We start from the raw sequence: 20,266 nt of genomic DNA on the forward strand, positions 1-20,266 counted from the left end.
AGCTGGCTGGGAATTGCTTTGCAAACGAGTGGTGGGGCTGCCTCCTGCCCTGCTGATGGCCTGGTCCCATCAGATCCTTCCTGCACATGTAAAAACTCAATCCTGGCCATTCCTTACATGAAGCTCTTTGGGGCACAGCCTGTCTCTTACTTTGACTGCACCATGATTGGTGCCCTTGGTTGGGGCAACTGAGCATAGTCCAGTGCAGCTATAATGCAAAAATTCTTTTAGTCATACTAAAACTGAAGCTTCAGTGAATTAGCCATGGAAACCTGTATAAAAAACTCCACATTTTTACTAGCCAAGGAGAACCAGAGCTGCAGGTGAGGACTGACTGTTCTCCCTGTGCCCTGTCTCCAGCTGGAGGGGCTTGGACTGTTTGTGCCTGTGGGCAAGGTGGAAGTTCCCAGCTGGCATCTCTTGGGGTCATACCCCTTCCTTTTACCACTGGTATCTTGCAGCTGAAATTATGTTAGCACAAAGATACTTCCTGGTCATAAAATAGCTCCCCCTCCTCATTTGTGCACTGTGAGGCTGCATAAAAATAGATCCCCTCCTCATTTGTGCACTGTGAGGCTGCATACAGCAACAGGTATTCATGGACATCTGAATGCACAAGTGCTGTCAGGTACAGTACCAGGGAAGAAGCTCAATCCAGCAAGGAGCAGAGTACAAAATCCTGGTGGCACCCCACAATCTCACACGTCTGTTTTGCTGCTATCTGATGTTTCCTTTGCTGGTTCTGGTAATACATCAGTACAGCATTATCTCCATTTTATAAACAGGAGAAGTGCTGCTGGGAACCCCAAACACAGAGTCAGCAGTGTGATACCAGGCACTACTGCCTGAGTGACCTCAGGAGTCACCCAGGGCAACTGAGTTACTGCCTGAGCCACTGGGGAACAGAGAAAAGCCCAAATCAGGCAAATTGCAGAGTCAAGGGTGGCAGGAGATGAGGAATTCCTGAGTTCCTCCTTTGTTGTAGAAAGTACTTTTAACCTTCCATATTAACTAATTGTGGCATCTCAGACTGCTAAACTTACCTGTGAAGGAATGGGTTTTACCTATTTATTGATAAGTAGTTCAAGTATTGACCCAAGCTGATAAGGGCTGTGGTCATTCTGTTACTAAGGGCAGATTTGCTGCATTTTAGCACCTAATGTGGCTTTTGATCATCGTATTGCCCAGTACTGAAACTCACTCTGAGTGCAGCATTTTTCTTTGTTGAATTTATGTTTCTCTACTGAAAAACTTGAATTTAGCCCTAGGAACTGAGCCATCCACCCCCAGTACAATCATCTTTGTTTCAAGACAAGATAATTAAGCAAGAATTGAATCAATTCATTGCATAAAGATGTCACCTATCAAATATACAATATGTTTATTAAATGTATCTTTTGCTTTGCATCTTCAAAGCCCTTTAATAGTTTCCATTGAATCAGTGTCATTGTGTGGGTTGGTTTTATGCAGCAGAAATTCCATTAGCATCAAAAGCTTGGGATTTTTTTTATTTTTTCTTTTACAGACAACTAAAAATGCAAGCATAAACTTCTAAGGATTTTCAGTAGTACCTTTTTTGGGGCCTCAGTGTATTTGGGGTCACCATGGTGTGTTTGGGGTTAATTTGATTTTAAAAAAGAGGGAGAGGTATCAAACAATGCCCAGTTATTGCCAGCCAAAAGGAAAGTTTTGTCTCCATTAACCCTAGAACAGCGGAGCAGAACTGGATTTGGTTTAGCCTGTTAGATAAAGATGTTGTTCTGCAGTGGTACCGCAAGAGGGTGGTTAGAGAGCCTGAAACACGTGTAGGCTGTGCTGCAAGAGGGGATGGCTCTGCTGTTCTGGGCAAGGTGAATGTAGCTGTAAATTGTTTTTATGAGAGTCTGCTCTGTGAGGAGCTCTCCTGTTCCCCTGCTTGAGTTACAGAAATCCCAGCGGTGCAGTGGCAGACGCTGCTCAGGCTAACTGAGGAGTGACCTTACTTTGTCACATTTAATACAAGGGACAGAAGTGCTCCGTACCCAGAGCATTCCGCTCGATAGAGGCAATTGTGTTTTGGAGAGTTAGGTTTAAATTGCATGCTGCTACAGACCAGCAACAAAGCACATTGTGCTTGTGTTAAGGGAATAAAAGATGCTTCTCTAGTGCGAATAGTCGACACAGAATGAGTTACTGTATGTCAGCTCAAGGAGCTGGACTCAATGATCCTTGTGGGTCCCTTCCAACTCAGGAGATTTTATGATTCTATTCTATGACCTCCTCAAAGTCTCAGCACATCTGTCTGTTTTCCCCATTACCTGGCTTTTGAAAGGAGTAGCCAAGGACTAAGCGAGATAATTGCTTCATTTGGAGATGGGGAAAGAAATTCATGCCAGGTTTTCTAAGGACATAGATTAAAATGGTTTATTGAAAATCACCAGAGCTGTCTGCACCATATCAGCAGAAAGCTTGGCTCTGGTTTGTTTTTTTGTTTTTTTGGTTTTTTTCCCTACTCTCATTGCCGTTGCCCTGTGAAAGGAGAGCCAGCCCTTCCCTGGTGCTGCTCTCCTGCCTCTCAGAGGGATGAGGGACGTGTGGTCTGAGCATGGCCCACATCACTTCAGCTGCTGTCTGTCCAGAGGAGGGGGGCTGGTGCAGCCTTCATCTCCCTCCTCACACCAGCCATGCCCACACTGCCCACAGCAAGTGCTGGACAGTGCTGTGTCTGCAGGGCCCAGCTGGGTGTCTGAGAGGAGCCAGTCCCCAGCTGGTCCCAGGGCACTGCACTGTGAACTCGGGGCTCCTCGGAGGAGAACTGAGCTCTGCCTCCTCACAGCCCGAACCTGGGGACCAGCACTGCTCTCCTGGGAGGAACAGCAGCAGGTAAGAACAGTGCTTTCCATGATCTGAGCTGCAGTGAGGTGGGGAACTGTGCTGAGGAGATGGGGGCTTGCACCTGCACACCCAGAGAGGGCAGGGGCACCTCCATGGAACGTCCACACTGATACTGGGGGTCTCCTGGTAGCAGCACCTGCCCCCAAGGCAGAGCCTCACAGAACGAGTGATTGGGCATTGGAACAGCCTGACCAGAGAGGTGGTGGGGTCACCATCCCTGAAAGTGTTTAAGAAAAGACTGCCTGTGGCACTTAGTGCCATGATCTGGGTGACAAGGTGGTGTCAGGTCATAGGTTGAGGTCAATGATCTCAGAGGTCTTTTCCAAGCTAGTCAATTCTGTGATTGTGTGATCCTGTGATTCTGTGGTTCTGGATTCTGGGATTCTATGGTTCTGTGGTTCGTGGCTCTGTGGTCCTGTGATTCTGTGATTCTGTGGTTCTGTGATCCTGTGGCTCTGTGGTTCTGTGGCTCTGTGGTTCTGTGATCCCGTGGTTCTGTGATCCTGTGGTTGTGTGGTTCTGTGATCCTGTGACTGGCAGCCTTGGTGAACATGTCTCATCCACCTCACAGCGTTATCACTGGGGCTCTTTGTCAGTGGAGTCATGCTATGATAGTCATTATGGTTTTAAATGACTCATTTTCCACTTAACTGTATTATTGTGGCTTACAGAGCATCTGGAGCTTTGCAGCAGTAAATACATCACCGACTACTACAGCAATGTACTAATCTGTGGCTCTGAAGAATCTCTTTAACGAAATACAGCCGGGGCAGGCAGATGTTGGTGCCTGTGTGGGCCAGCCCTGCTCTCTGGGGCACCTGTCCCACACTGGACCAAAATACGGCTGACACTGATGTGCTTGAGGGAACTGGTGGAGCATCTTTAGTGCAATTTGATACCGCCTGAATCTAGCATTTTTGTAGAATAAAATGAGAGATTCTTGTCAGATGCACATGAGAGACCCTGCACTGCTGCTGAGGCAGCCAGGCCTGTGAGGTGTTGGTGTACCAGGGAACACCGAGGGTCTGCGCTGAGCAGTCTGTCCTGGATGATCGGAATAGTCCCCTGCTAATATAAGTAAGGACTTTTTAGATGATATTATATTATTTTGTGTTTTTTCTCCTCGGTTCCCGCCGGCACGGCCCGCGATGGAGCTGCAGAGGGCGGTGTGGGAGAAGGAAAGGCCGCCCAAGATGGCGGCGCGGCGGCGCGCTGAGGCACTAGAGGGGGACCGCGGGCTGGGAAAGCGGCTGTGGGGCCGGGCGGGCGGGTTCGGCTCTCGGGTGGATCCTGCCTGCCCTGCCGGGATCTCTCCTGCCCTGCCTCGAGCTCTCCACAGCTCTCGGCATTTCCCTGTGTCAGAGCCGCGCAGTGCTCGGGTGGGAGTCAGGCTGACATTCATTTTGATAAAGGCATCTTGAGAAGCAGCTTGAGAAACGCAGCAAGTTGAAGCACAGGCTGGAAAAAAGCACACCGCCTGTAAGTTCATGTGTCGCCTGAGGTGATGGGAAAATGAAGTGGGAAAGGAGCAGGTGCGACAGGCTTGGGTTTACATGTGTTCGTTTATTTGCCATAAAATGAGTCATCAAACGCGGTTCTTTCACTGACAGAACCTCTGAACGATGGCCCCGGGCTTTGGTCCCCATGCCCTCAGCCCTCAGAAGGACGAACTGGAGACAGCAGCAGAACAACCAGCAAAGGTCACTATGGTGTGCTGCAGGTTCACATAAATCTGGTTAAAAGTAAGAATTAAAGAAAGGAAAAAGGCTTGTTTAGGGAAGAGAAGGAAACCCCCTACAAATCCTCTCCTTTTGAAATTTTTGTCACCCACATTCACCTTGTTGCCTTTTCCTCAATAACCTGTGTAATTTCACACTTTTGACTTTAAAAGAAAGCAACATGCTGGGGTATAAGGGAAATATTTGATATTTGGTGGTTTATTTATTCATGTAAGTTGTATTTTGTAAGGTTTGAGTTTAAAAAGTTTGGATTTTTTTCCCTAAACACCATCCTAACACATTTGGACAATAGTTCTGGAGTGACTCTTGGGGATGGTGCAGGGCAGGGCAAGAGTTGGGCTCTGATCCCTGTGGGTCCCTTCCAGCTCAGCAGATTCTGAGTGCATATTAAAGCCTTGATGTTTGTAACAAAAGAATTATATTTGAAGCCACAGGGTAACTGGTTTTTGACTCTGTGCTGTAGGAGCTGGACTGGGTGATCCTGATGAGCCCCTTCCAATCACTGCATCCTGTAATTCTGTGACATGGACTGAGGCAGCCTGTGGGGCTGGATGGACAGCAGGACAGCAGGGACAGGCAATGCTCACTCATTTCTGACCCCCACCAACCTAGGGTGGAAGAACCAGGACCTCCAGTGTTTTTAAACAGGAAATTGTGTGTGCCCCATTGCTGTGTACATTTACTGTGATGGTGGAACTTGTGAGCTCTGGGATCACAGGGATACAGCCAGACTGTGTGGAATTAGACATAAATTTGTTCTCACACCAGTTGTGAGCAGGTAAATTGTATATTATTCTCTAGTGTGTTTATTCAGATGATTGCATGTTTTAAAATTTGATTTCAAAGCAAAGGACCAGTTTGAGATCTGTTTCTGTCTTAAGAGGAATATTGAGAATCTGTAATTGTGTTTTTTTCCTTTTGATGAGACTCTCCCCCCTTTGCCTCTTGTAAAGAACTTTTAACATCTATTATTAGGAATTCTATATGAGAGGTTTCATCATGGTCTTTTTGGTTGTTTCTTTTTCTTCTCCCAGTTACAATTTCTAATGCTCATTAGCAATGTAGTAAGTCTGTTCTGGAGATTACTTAGTCTTATCTTGAATTTGGAGGGATTACAATCAAAGTGGACCTCGGATTTTAAGAATTATCCTGTAATGAATGCAAGAACTCTATATCACTGCTAATTCTAAACTCTGTCAGCTTGTTCCCTGCCTCTGCAGCTTTGGCTTAGCAAACTTTGCTCTGAATAGTCCCATGACTACTTGATGAAACAGAGAACAGTCTATTTCAAGTAAATTTCACATAGAGTAGGTGGATCTCTGCCTAATTGATCATTTACATGAATTTCTACAAAATTCTGACATCTGGACTAGTGTGGGATCAAACTGGGCTTTGTTTTTGTGCATGTCCCTTTGACAACCTTCTCCCCAAATGTCCAGGACTGAATTTCCCTGTCACTGAAGGGCTAAACCAGGAATGCCCTTGACTTTTCCTTTTAATATATCATGCACACAAATGCCTGCAACATTCTGGTGTGTGAGCTCAGCACTTTGCCAAACCTGAGAATCCAACAGAAAAAGAAGAAGACAGCTCTGCAGCACCATGCCTGGTGATTCATGCTTTTGATTTTCATTTTAAATGTATCCCATCAGGCAAACTTCACACTTAACTCATCAAGATAGCAAAAGGCCCTCACAAATATGTATTGGTGGGGACAAAGTGTGATGATGAAGTTTAAAATTGTAGGGTTTTCTTTTATCTAGAATACTGGGTTGGAGTTTTGGCTCTACAGAGGAAGATTGGTTTGCTGTTATCTGGTCTTTTTGGCATGGGGCTGTCTTCAGAAAGCTCAGGTGGATTCTTTGGATGGTTTTTCTATTGGCAAAGCAAAGCCACCCAAAAGATGCTTTTGGATGAGCTAGCACCTGTGTAGTATCTGATGTGTAAAAAACCAGTGCCATAACTTTAGGCCAGGGAAGGATTTTGTGTGGGGATTTTATGCTTTGGAGGAAGGAACCCAGGTTCCCTAAGTTGGACATGAACAGAAGATCTAAAAGGAAATTAATGGGAACTCAGTTGTAAAATGAAAAAAAGTTTTTAGTGTGAATTTTTGAACCTGCAAGTGTTTCAAAGACAGAGGCTGATGATTATGTGTGAATCTTTTTTTCCTGTAGGTAGCTGAAAACCTGTTGAAGGTAATAATAAACTTTCTCACTGGTGAACATCAGAGAAATCCCAGGAGTTCCTGAATTTGTCACAGGTATGGAAAAGTTTATTAGATATGTTTTGGGAAAAGTTAGGGCAAAATCATTTATTTTGATTGATTCAATAGAGCTGAACAGGCTGTCTGCCAAGGGCACCATTGTGGGGTTGTGATGCCCAAATTTGCCTTTGCAGGTCAGAAGAGACTCTCAGATTTACATAGTCCTTCCAGTACCAAGATGTGCCCAATTATCCAGATTTCCTTGTGTGTATTATCCATTGAATCTCCATCCTATAGATCTATGAAAACAGTAAACAGGAAACGTCACTTCTGGCAGGAGAATGATACTCTCCTGATAACTTTTAAAGACAAAACAGGAAATGTAATTTTGAAATGTTTACCCACAGTGAGGTAATAGTTTCTAATGCACAGCCACAGCCTGAAGTTGTTTGCCAGCAGGACAAGCAGAGCTGGGACCATACAGCTTCAGGAAGCAGAGTTCAAGCTCTCTGTGGAGTTTCCCTGAGTGTATTCCAGAGCAAGCCAAGCCTCCCTGGACTGCTAAGTCAAGAACTGGGTCTTTGCAGAGTTTCAGGTTCCCAAAATGCTGACATCTATCAGACCAGAGGATCCCAGAGAAGTTTCTACTGAGAGTATTTTCCTTTGAATTATGACCAAAGGCTCCCTTCTCATGTTTTCCCTGAAGGGTGCACAGACCTTGAATTTGAAAGTTCTGCCAGCTTCAGTAGACACAACTTTCCTAAGGCTGGTGCTGCAGAGTTAAACCAAAAGCCCTTCAGGTGATTTATGTGTCTGCTCTGCCTGTGATGTTGTGAAATCCCTGCAGCCTGAGGGTCTATGGGGAACTGGCCCCTGTTGTTGGGAGAGAGTATATTCCAGGAAGCATTTTCATTTTGATTCATTGCCTTTTTCCAGTGTTTTCCTGGAAAATTTTCATCAGCTCTAACTCTGCCTTGCGTGCTTTGGTGGCAAACACCTCAGGGCCCAGCCTGGCACACAGAGTGTGTTTGTGTGGCACTCAGCCCTGCTTTGGGCCAAGCCTAAAGGCCACCACAGAGCTCCAGCTCCTGAGCTGTCCCTGTGTGCCTGGAGGGTTGTCCTCCAGCACAGGTAGCACATCATAGGTGGCTCAGAGGGTTTGGTGCTGTGCTGAGGAGCTCACAGAGCTGCCAGAATGGGAGGGAGGGGGAGTTGCTGCCTCACCCCAAAGCAGCAGCTGCAGGTTGTGCCATGGTGACCTCAGCTGTCCCTGTGGAGCTGTTGCATTGTTCACATTTGCTTTGCTTTGGGTCTGAGTCAGCTGTGCCACGTTCTGTGATGCAGGAAGAGGTGGCCCAGGTATGGAGCAGCCAAAACTGTGCAAAAACAAGGTTGTGTTACAGCTGTGTTGTAACAGGATGGGCTCTGGTGCCAGAGTTTTTTTCATGAGCACTTGAAATAAGCACTTTAGGGTAGGATTTGATGGTTTTAAAGAATATTTTTATTATTCTATGGCAGTTGTGAAACACTGCCATGGTTTCACAGCTTCTATGCCAAACAACTTTTTCAGGGGTTTAAGGGTTGTGGTTTTTTCAGGCAGTAAAGAAGAACTTTAGGGTAGGATTTGATGGATGATAAAACCAATAGCTTTCAGATGAGCTTCTCCCACAGGTGGAAGGTGGTGGTAAAGGAGGAAATGTGCAGGTGTTTGTTCTTAGGCTTCTGAGCACCAAGCCTGAACTGGCTTGGAGAGAGGGGCCTGGGAAGTTTGTTCTGTTCCTTCTCTTCTTCCAGCTGTCCTAAACCAGACCAGGATACTGAATTTAGTATTTCACTGGATCTAGAGAGTAGTTGAAGGCTTGCTGGTACACACTGAGGCCAGAGCTTTGTCCATCTTGTGGAGAGTGTTTTTATTCCCCAGAGTCTGGTAAGTCACGGGCTTTGCTGATACCTTGTATGTGTTGAGCTGATTGTTTAATGGTCAAAGTGGCCTGTTTGTTTAGTATCCCTGTATTTCACAAAATAAAGTATTGTTTGGTTGTTTGGTTTGGGATTTTGTCATGTCTCTAAGAGCAGTTTATAAACAGGGAACCCAAACAGAAACATGGAGCTCCAGACTGTATGGAGCTCTCACCTGTGGTTCCCCAGGTCCATCCTTGCCACCAGCCTGGCTGACACCACTGCAGGGCTGGCATTTTAGGTACCCAGGTGATTCAGGAGTTAGGAAGGAGAGCAGGGATGCAGAGTGACATGTCCAGCCCCAGAGCTGGTCACTTCAAACCATGAATGATTTTAGGGTTTGAGGAATTCATTCTAACACTGCAGGTGCTTAGGCTGCTCTTTGCAGCAACAAAGACTTATCCCTCCCGGGTTGCACTGGAGCATTTTTGCCTGCCCTAAATTCACTTAAAATTAACCTAATCACTGCATTTTTTAGTGTTTCTGTGCAAGTGCCACGTTGCTGTCTCAGCAGTAGTGGTGAGGAGTTGAAAGGAGTTAATCGTGCTTTGTAGCTTAATGCCTTATGGTTTATTATTGAGAATAAAGACAAGCGCTCCACTATTTTATCTCTAATGTGCAGTTAACTTAATTCCTAATCCTCTGAAGAGATGGTCTTCTTCCCAACATTTTGGCTTCTGCCTTGCTTTCAAGCTGCAAGTGAAACTTCAATTCTGAAATGCTCAGTGCAGAGAGAATTTTAATACATGCATGCATAAATCAGTTTTCATGAGCTTCCCCTTAACCATTCAGGGAGAGTTTTCCTTTCCCTCTGTGCTTACCTGCAATTATTGCTTAGCAGACTGCTCTGCTGTTCCTTGTGTGTGCTGTGCACACATGGCCATGGGCTGATGGGATGTGAGCTCAGTTCTTCCCTTGCAGTGTTGGGAACTGCCCAAAATTCCTGTTTCTCCTCACTGTGAGTCCTTCTTACCATGGCTGCCACCTCCTCCCCGTTATTTCCACAGCTCCCTGCCCAATCTGACTGCTGCAGTATTCACTGAGGACAGGGGGGCTGTGCTAGGAGTTAATAAGCTTTGCAAGTAGCTACAGTGTTACAGGGATGGTTTTATTCCTTGTCAGTGTATTACAGTGCAAAGGTATTTAGCAAACAGTTTAACAAACAGAATTCTGGCATTGTCACTTGCGGAGAAACTTGTCCCAGTTCAGTCTCTGGGATAAATGCTCCAAAAATTCCAAGATGACATCTGTGCTCAGGTTCAGTTTTCAAACTTACATAGCCACCAAAGCCCATTGTTTTAGAGAATTGTTTTCATTGCTCCTCTCTCTTGGGTGCATTTAATTTTAGCCTCTTGCAATCTTTCTGTTCCACCAGCACATTGATCTTGCTCCACTCAGCTAATTGGATTAACTCATTTGCTACATTTATTGTACAGTATTGATTTGATAATACCAATCTTCCATCTCAATGTAATCTCATATTTTCTCTGGCCTCATAGCAACTCTGCTAAATGCCCCTCCTGCCCCACCTTTGCACTTGGACTTCATATAAAATCACAGCAGTGATTAAAAGCCCTGAGGCTAATCAGGCTTTTCCCTGCAGGCCTGGTGTGCTTTGCTAAGCACTGAAGGCTGAGGTGAAGGTGTTGGATGATGTTCCCAAATCTCTCAATATCTGCTCCATGCTGACACAAGTGACCTCCCAAAACCTTGTGTTTCTGCAAGTACTGAGTCACTTGTGTGCTTGGCTGTGGTACCTTTGGGGGAGCCTAAATACCTCAAATATTTGCTTGCCTGTGCTCACTCCTCAAATGTTCAAACTTCTGGCAAGAGCTCAACACTCAGGTTCCCTGGTGACCCGTGAAAATCTCCAGGTGTCTAAAGCATATAAGTCTTGAGCTTTCATAAAGTCCAGAAATGCTTGAAGTGAGGCAAGGTTTGAATCACTGAAATTATCAGCAGCTTTTCAGGAATTGTGGCAAGACAGAATCTGTGTAGATCCTGTTTGTAAAGAAAGGGGTTTGCTGTTTGACAGTAAGGTGAGCAAGTTCAAGTACTTATGGATTCTGCAGAGTTTGAAGCTTTGTGTGCATCAGCTTTATTTTGATTCCTGAAAAAGCATGTTTGTTATGTCAACTGCATTCCCTAAAAGCCTGGAATTGTGCCCTGGGCTGGTCAGTGGATTTTCAAATGAGCTGAGACTTTCTCCAGCCTAACCTGGCTTTGCTTGTCTTGGGTGGCCTCTTCTTGTGGGGGGCTCCAGCCACCTGCCCCAGGTGAGGTGAGGCTGGGGGACCACCAAGGCTGATCTTTGGGGTCCTGGCAGTTCTGTTTGCTCCAAAACAGGATTCCAGCAATGACTTCTTTGGGCACAGGGGAGATGGGAAGGCACAGTGTTCTGCTGCCCCTTTTGCTGTTGATTCTCAGGGCTTGTTCCCACTCAGACTGGCTGTGCAGTCCAGAGCAGAGGTTGATGCTCACACACAGGGATTGCAGTTTCATTGTCTGTCTGTTGGAGAATTTTGCTCAGACATGGCTTGAAGGAAAAAAAGCCATGAAAATATACAGCTGATGGAAAAGTAAAAGGCAGCTGTAAGCAGCAGTTCCCAAGCCTGTTTCCCAGGCACGTTTCTGTAAACAGCAGAGTTCTCAGGCAGTTTTCTCATAACAGGTAAACATTCTATCTTTGGCTGTTTTGGGAAAGTAAAAGTAAGTTTTGAGAACCATTCATATCAGGGTGAGAACACAAATCTTGGTTTCAATAACAAACCACAGGTATTGAAAGCAAAAGGAGGGGTTAATGTGAAATCTGTGACCAATGATGAGCTCGGGTTTTGCAATATGTATGAGCTTAATTAACAGGGTCATAAAATGCGCCTGGTTGATCAATAAATTGGAGTTCGATGCTGATCAATTAAGATGGGTCATCTCCCTTCAATATCTGTCTCACTTTGCAATTGTCACAGGGTTTTAAAGAACATTTTCATTATTCTGTGGCAGTTGTGAAACACTGCCATGGTTTGACAGCTTCTATGCCAAATCACTGCTCATCACACAGACGAATTTCTCTTTCACTTTCAGTGTCAATATTTCACTTTCCTGAGATCCAAAGCTGCAGCTTAAGCGAGGAGAGGACAACCATCAGAAATTAACAGGCTGTAGACATGAGGGGTGTGTGGATGCTGTCACAGGAATGCCAATAGAAGATGTGATTGTGAGGGATTGAGGGATTTTTTTTGCTATTTGACGTTACATTGACTGAAAATTTGGTTATTTCTTTAAGAGCTTGGGTAGAAACAGCTAGAGTGCTGAGAGAGGTGGGGGAAACAGCAGAAAAACTCCTAGTTGTACCTGCTCAACATTAGCCATTCCTTGAGAAAACAAGCCTTTTCCACTTCCTTCCCTTGTACAGTTTATCTCTGATGGAGATTTTCTTCAAATTTTTAACAAAGAAATAACCTTACACCTCAGAGAAAGGAATAATACTTACTACTCTAATTCCTCTCAGTTCTTTGAAGGAGCAGTGCAGGAGCTGACAGCAGGTTTTGGGAGGCCCAGCCCTGGGCTGTGCATGGCTCAGGGACTGCACACAAATGTGTGCTCAATCTGGGACTGTCTCCAGACATTAGTGCAAGGCTCTCGAGATGGGAATAGAAAATATTTAGGGCAAGACTTAAAAGGAGCAGCTGAGGTCACTTGTGTTGGTCAGCCTGGATAGGAGAAGGCTGTGACAGTGGTCACAGGGGTCTTTGGATGAGGGAAGAGACAAGAATGTTGACTCCATGTTTCAGAAGGCTGTTTTATTATTTTATGATATATATTACATTAAAACTACACTAAAAGGAATAGAAAAAAGGATTTAATCTCAGAAGGCTGGCTAAGCTAAGAATAGAAAAGAATGATAACAAAGGCTCTGTCTTGGACTCTCTGTCTAAGCCAGCTGACTGTGATTGGCCATTAATTACAAACAACCACATGAGGCCAATCCCAGATGCACCTGTTGCATTCCACAGCAGCAGATAATCATTGTTTATGTTTTGTTCCTGAAGCCTCTCAGCTTCTCAGGAGGAAAAATCCCAAGAAAATGATTTTCACAAAAAGATGTCTGCGACAGAAGGCTGAGGGGGCTCTCTGGGCAGGCTGCACCCACCTTGGGGGTCAGTGGAGGGGAGGTGCTGGTCCTGCTCTGGTGACCCCAACAGGACATGAGGAAGTGGAAACTGGACATTAGAAAGGGCTCTGCTGAGGGGTGCTTTGTCCCTGGAACAGGTTCCCAGGGAAGTGCCCATGGCACCAAGCCTGCCAGAGCTCAAGAAGCCATGGAGGACATGTCTGGGAGGTTTAGTTTTTGGCAGTGCTGCAAGGAGCAGGGAGTTGGGTCATGCTTGTGGGTCCCTTCCAACATGGGGGATTCTGTGATCAGAAGATATTCAGATGTTACAGCACTTGCAAGGGTCTTCAGGGTGAAGAGAAAGACAAGAATGTTGACCTCATGTTCAGAAGGCTTGATTTATTATTTTATGATATATATTACATTATGACTATACTACAAAGAATAGAAGGAAAGTTCTCAGAAGCCAGCTAAGCTTAGAAAAAGAATGAATAACAAAGGAGCTCTCTCTGATTCTGTCCCAGAGAGAGCTCGGTCCTTGATTGGCCATTAATTGTACACATCCAACATGGGCCAATCCCAGATGCACCTGTTGCATTCCACAGCAGCAGATAACCATTGTTTACATTCTTTTTCTGGGGCCTCAGCTTCCCAGAAGGAAAAATCCTAAAGAAAGGATTTTTATGAAAAGATGTCAGTGACATTCAGATTCTCTTGTTTCATGGAGTAAACACTGCCAGACAAGCAAGCCCCTCAGCCCAGCCCAGCTGCCTGCAGCCCGTGGAGGTACAGTGGGGTGGAAGTGTCAGTCAGGTGTTCCTGAGCTGGGTAGAAACAAGCTCATTATGGCCTGGACACGTTCACATCATGAGACAAAAAGTCTCTGCTGAAAGCTGTTTTGCAGTGGGTAACTTTGTTTTTAAAAAACTTCAAATTAGGGCTTGTTTCTGATAGCAGCTTCTCCAGAATCAAGTCCTGCTTGGCACCTACCTGAGAGGCATGGATGTGCTCTGGTGCAATTTAGCACAGTCCAACACAGCATGACAGGGGTCTGTTGCTTCATCTCAGAGCAGCTAACAAGCAGAGAGTGTTTGTCAGTGTTTGATCAGGGGATTGGTGTTAAAAGGCAGATTATTATAAAAATGGGGAAAGTTTTATAGACATGGAAGTGTCTGGTTGAGCAAAAATAACAGCTGCCAGGTGGCTTGTGCTAACCAGGCAAATAGGGCTAAATTATGGTTTCAATGAAGAGCTTGAGGAGGATATCCAGCAATTTAATAAGCTCCAGGAGCATAAGAAATTCCTAAGGGCCCAGTCTTGCACTGCACTCTGCAAATGGACTTAATTGAGTTGTAATGAGGCCAGTTAGGGGCAACTGTTCCACCTGCATGCAGCTCATTGCAGGACTAGGCTCAACTCACAAGTGCAGCATATGTTAGAGCAATATTAAAAAAAATTCAAGTTCCTAGAAAGCATCAGAACACCTTATTTCTGCTTTAATTCACATTGCCTTGTAATGCACCTCCCTGCAAAGGGGCAGCTGAGGGGAGCTGGCTGAACCCAACCTGCACCAGGAATGTTTGGGATGAATCTTCTGAGGTGTTCATGTTATGAGCTGGCACAAAGTGAATCCTGCTGAGAAATTATGCATCAGTCTGTGACTAAAAATTACCGAGAGGAATTGCCATAGGAAAAGGTTTGTGGTGGGCTTCTGGTCTTCAAAAGCCATGGAGCCAAGAGACTGTTGAAAGTGTGGCACACTTGTGTGTTCCTGCTATAAACAATTGGTTGTGTTAATGAAAAGTAATATGTTCTTACATCCTTAAATGTTAATAGCCAGCTGAGTACAGGAGAGAGCATTCTGATCAAGATTTAATTTATTTTTTTTTAATTCCTGACAGTGTTTACACACTGACCATTGAAAAGAACAGCAAATACCTTCAAACTTTTTATTTAGGAACAAAATTGGCTATGGGGCTGCCTAATACTGCTGAGGATTGGGTTCCAATTATGGGACATTTCAGAGGGGCTGACAAGCACAATTCCCTGAATGGGGTCTTGGAGGGGGGATGTGGTGCTGCAGTGATAACTTGTGCCTTACAATTTTCATCCCACGATGCTTCCTCTGGAGATGAGAGAACCATGTTTGAGTAAAATGCACGACTTGATTTCATCACATTTGGGGTGGAAGGTAGGCAGAGTTTGAGGTTCCTTTATTAAAAGCAAGTTGAGGTTATTTAAACTGCATCCCACACATCAAGTCCCTTTCTCCACACTGCTCCTGTCCCATTCTATTGAACTTGCCCTGAGGCTTACATGTAAGTCTCTGCTGAAATATAATAATTACTGTCTAACCGTGTCTTAAATAGGTAAAAATGATCTATTGATACATAATAAACAGAGATAACGAAATATTTAATTCATGTTTTCTGAAAGTCTCAATTATTTATATGTGGGTATCAATTAGAGTTTGCATTTAAACAGAATTCAGAGTAGTAGCATTCCATTCACTTACTCTAAATTAGATGGCAGTATGTTTCACTTAATATAAATTGTGTGTGATTACTTACAATCAGTTTAAATCAATAAGTTTGTGATGGATTTTTACCCGGTGCTGTGGTTTCTCAGTAATAAATCCCTTGTTTAGTCCAGAAGGCATTGCTTCTTTTGGCAGCTTTCCATGCATTCCAGTAATGAGTATTGGATAGGCACAGTTTCAGCAAATCAGCATTTAAGAAGGGAAAAAAAAAAGCCCCCATAGAGGATAAACACATTAAAAAAATCAATTTACCTCAACTAGTCCCAATTCAAATTAATAGAATACTCTGCTCTGAGAATCTTGGAGTCTGTTCCTTGTAGCTGAAATCCTGGCTTAATAATGTGAAGGCAGGGAATGGGAATGTGGTCTGTGATTCAAGGCTTGGAAGCTTTGTTACAAAATCCTCAGAGGACAGGTGTAGGATATTATTTTGCTTGCTTGAAAAGAGTCACAAGCTGGCTTGACTTGTTCCTGAGGTCATGTCTCCCATCTGCAGAAACCATTCTCTGCCCCAGAGGAGAAGACTCCCATGGCCTGGAGGTGGATGCCCTGGAGAATTTGTGTGGTGGTCATGGAGGGCAGTGAGAGATCCCCAGCTGCACAGGTGTGCTTGGGTTCTAACAGGGCTCAGGAAAAGAGCCCCAGGAGGCAGCAGGCACTCAGGGATGGTGACACCCTGATGCTGCTGGTCACCCTCAAACGTGGCTGGCTGCAGAGATGGATGGGGAGGTTGTTGGTGAGTTCCTTGAGGATGAAGGAAGAGGTCAGAGAAGAGATGAGTGAGTCTCGGCATCTTTTGGGTCGCTGTGACCCTGAGATTGTTAAAAGTCTTTTTTCCCAGCCTGGGCACTTGAAGAATGAGTCGGAGCTCTTCATTTCTCGGTCTATAAGTTGTTTATTGTATCTTCTCTATAAAAAATTTTCTCCTGCCCTGACAAGGTCCATCCAGCAGGACAGTTCCAGGCACTCTGCCTGCCCCTGGGGTGGTGTTATGTCTTTATACTAAAAACTACATGTACAATGTTTACAATTACTTCCCAATACCTATCACCTATGTTAGACAGTGAGCTTCTACTCTAAACCAATCTGTAAGTGCCAACATCACAGCAGAAGATGGAGGCCAAGAAGAAGAAGGAGAAAGGCTGGACATGCCCAGTTCCCTCCATCTTGCCTCCTGAATCCCCATTCTAAAAACCTCAAAATCTACTTTACCACCCTGTGATAACTTCACTGTTATTCTACTTAAACTCTTGTGGCTTGCTGATCTTCATCTAAGGTTGGTAATTTGCTCCATGGGTCATAATCAAACCCACAGGTGCTTTGGGCTCTGTGCCAGGGTCTCTGAGCCCCCTGGCAGGGTCCTGGCCATCCTGGACAGCCAGAGGGATGTGCTGGGTTCCCACAAGTGGGAGGAAACCTCAGCAGGGAGAGCCCAGGCTCTGCTCCAGGCCCAGCAGTGGCACCAGAGCCACGGGCAGGGCCTGAGCCCAGCACTGCCCCTGCCCAGGAGGCACAACTTGTGCCCTGGGCAGTGCCCAGCCCTGAGCAGGCTGCCCAGGGAGGGGCTGGAGTCTCCCTCAGCACTGGGGATCCTGCAGAGCCCTGTGCACACAATGCTGTGCCCTGTGCTCTGGGATGGCCCTGCCTGAGCACGGAGGTGCCACCAGGGACCCTCTGTGCCCCATTCCAGCCTGGCATTCTGTAATGTGGGCTCTGGAGGTGATGGAGCCCAGTGACAGCCAGCCTGGCTGTGGCACCTCATGGGTACAAGGGACAGTTCTTCACCCCACTGACTGGTGAACTTGTGCCAGAAAATCTCTTATTCTAAAGCATCTCCCCATCTCAGTCTCATGGGGATGGTGGCAGTAATTAATTGAGTCAGAGTGGAGAAATTGGTTTTCATCTTCCTGAATGGAAAGCTGCTCCTAGGCCGGGAAGCTGTTCCCCATCTCTCCTGTGGGCTCTGTTCCCCTCCTCATTCCTGCTCACGTGTGAGCATCTGGATTGTTGGGCTCTCTCCCATTTCACGCCTGAGCTGCTGGTTAGAAAAGGCACACAGGGGCACAGTGCTGCTTCCCCAGCCTGAGCAGGCCTCACAAAGGGATTCTGAGAAGAAATAAAGCATGGAAATGAATTAGGGAAATCCTGAGCTTCAAAGAGTGCCAAGAAGTCAGGGAATGCCAAGTATTGCATGGGATGGCAGGAAGGGAGCAGTGCAGGGAAGGGTCTGTGGGCAGAGAGCAGTACAGTGTAAAACAAGCCTTTGTTTTGATGCAAACACAGTTCAGAGATGACTTGCACAAAATCACTGAACTTTGATGCAAGCCTTGGAGTTAAGGATGTGTGCTGTCATTTGCTGGGTGCTCTGTTTTTCTGTATGAATTGTCTGTCTTTTCATTCTTTTGTGAAGCATTGGGGTTGTTTGGGAATCAGATTGGCAGTTGTGGGGCTCCTGCATCAGAAGGGTGGTAAAGGGATGTTTAGCAGCATGGGTTGCCTTTTGTTGTTTGAGGTTCTGCAGATCTGCTGGCCATTTTGGTACGAAATAGCAGCTGTTGGTGGTGATTTCTGTTAAGCAGAACAAAGTGTACAGGAATGGGTGTTGTGGTCCTTCACCTGTTTTCTCTGTGATGGCACAGAGGTGCTTCATTCATGTTTGTTAACACTGACCTGTGACCTCCACGTGTGTGGAGTTGTGTCCCTGGCCTTTCCCTGCTGCTTTTTCAAAAATACATTATTAGTTCCTGTATTAGTAATTGTTAGTAAATATTATTAATAAGAATGTATTAGTATTAGTTCTAATACATTATTAGAAGGTGAAGGATTATTTTGTGTCTGGGCTACCTGAATGCTCTGATTTGTCAAGTGATCACCCCTGAATGCAGCCTTGCATCAAGGCTGGCCCCAGAGGAGCTATTCAAGGTGTGCACACAGGTGTGTCATTTTATGGTTTAAATTCATTTGCTTTAGAAGATTTTGGAGTGGTTTGGGTTGGAAGGGACCTTCAGGATCATCAAGTCCCGTGTGCCCAGAGAGTGACCCCGCTGTCCCCTTCCAGTGCCTTCCTTCAGATTGCAGTGTGGGGGTCAGCCACTTCCACTGGAATGGAAACTTCTTTGAGCAATCCTTGCCTGTGAGCCCAGCTGAAAGTGTAATTATAGCACAGGGGAGACAGGGTGCTGTAATTGAATTGTTGCTGATAGACAGTGAAAAATGACTGTCCTTTGAAGACTGTGCCCATCCTTTTCTCTCTATTGCCGTATCTGTTTTGAGATCAGTTTGTGGTAATCACAATAGTTGGCATTTCTCATCCCTGGAGCCTTTCTGGTCTCATCCCTTCAGCATAATAACCACTTGGACTTCTTGACCTGTGCTTTAAGCCCCCTTGAGGTGCTCCAAGGAGATACTTTAAGGAAGAAATATGTTCTCTGCAGTCACAAGCTCCCTTCTTCTGTGCGTGTGGATACCTCAGCAATTGCACAACAGCAGGAGCTGCTGATAAAGTGCCCTGTCATTGTGAGTGAAGGCTCTGATGTTCCAGTGCTGGGGCACACGAGTTGCAATGGTGCCCCAGGGGCTGTGGTTACCTTCAGCACATTTACCACATCCAAAGTAGGGCAGATGGAAATGCCTTTCTGTGAGGAGTGTTCCTGTGGCACAGAGCTGTGCACCTACTTCTGATGTGTGCTATTGGTAAAGACCATTTCCCAGTGCATCACAGTCCTACATGCTTGCTTTTTTGCTTTTTTCCCTGCCTTTCAGACAAATATTTGGGTGCCTGCAAAGATTTTGCATAACTGCTGGCAAAATCCCTCCCCATAACCACCTACACTCCTGCTGAAGCCTCTGCCTGAGCAATCCTACTGTCTTTAGTAGGAAAGGGTGCTGCAGGCTGAATCCTGGGGTTTGTGGGATGGTTTGGGGTGGGGTAGGGAAAGACATTCTCAGCAATAGCAGTTCCTAAACTTCCTCCTTGGGAATGGGAGCTGGTGGTGCAGGGTGCTCTGGTGGAACGTGGGTCCTCTCTGCTATCTCCCAGTGCAGACTGGTGCAGAGCAGTGTAATTAGCACGTGCCTCATCACTTGAGTCACACACACAGTCCTTTGCACTGTGAGGCTGTGTGAACCTTGGTTCCCCCCCAGCCCCTGCATGTGAGGTGTGGGTGGCTGTGCTGTAGGTGTGTTTGAACACCTCGAGGTTTGCCATTTGCAAACGTGGTTTCTCCCTGCCTGTTAGGGCAGCAGTGCTTTCCTGCAGTCATCTGTGTGCTGCTTTTCACCTTTGGGTGGCTGTGCCCTCTGCTTCAGGCTTGCTCAACATCTTTGCACTGTTAGAGCTGATCTGTATTCCTGTGGATGATGATGGTGCAGTTTAATGTTGTGATATTTTGGAGGGGACTTTGAATTACCTTGGCCTTACCTTGTGTTCATGAGTCATTTCTGAGAAGATGCTGACTGAATGATGCTGCACCCTGACAGGTAATGAGGCAGCAATCAGAGGAGGCAAAAAATGTTCTCTGCAAAACTCCTTCCCTTTGTGCTTGTTTCTCTGAGGAAGAATGTGTAAGTTGCTATATCTGAACAGCAGTAAGTTTTGGTTCCTCTCCTCTCCTTGAGAGAACAGGAGTGTCAGACCTAACTCCCCTGGCTTGCTGGGGAGTGGTGTGCAGCAGCCTGGGAATCCACCCAAATCCTGCCCATCCCATCATCTGACAGAAGTGTTTGTGTGGCTGAAGTCTGTGTGAAGGCAAACTGCCTGCAGAAGGGATTTGGAGCACATGGAAATGTTGCCCCAACAGGACCCAGGAGGTCCCCCCTCGTTGCTTTTATTTCTTTCGTTC

General features: G+C 45.8%; 1 long non-coding RNA gene across 1 annotated transcript in view; it reads left to right on the top strand.

Moving 5' to 3' along the window:
* Nucleotides 1–2,516: 2,516 nt before the first annotated feature.
* LOC113459859 (uncharacterized) overlaps nucleotides 2,517–20,266 on the top strand; it is a 64,846-nt gene continuing 47,096 nt past the window's right edge. The window contains exons 1-5 of the long non-coding RNA XR_012583546.1: nucleotides 2,517–2,862; nucleotides 3,546–3,951; nucleotides 4,485–4,574; nucleotides 5,077–5,391; nucleotides 6,788–6,873. This is a non-coding gene — a long non-coding RNA (uncharacterized LOC113459859). The remainder of the gene's footprint in view (nucleotides 2,863–3,545; nucleotides 3,952–4,484; nucleotides 4,575–5,076; nucleotides 5,392–6,787; nucleotides 6,874–20,266) is intronic.

The sequence above is a fragment of the Zonotrichia albicollis genome, chromosome 22, assembly GCF_047830755.1.
Source record: "Zonotrichia albicollis isolate bZonAlb1 chromosome 22, bZonAlb1.hap1, whole genome shotgun sequence".
In the NCBI taxonomy this organism is placed as follows: Eukaryota; Metazoa; Chordata; class Aves; order Passeriformes; family Passerellidae; genus Zonotrichia; species Zonotrichia albicollis.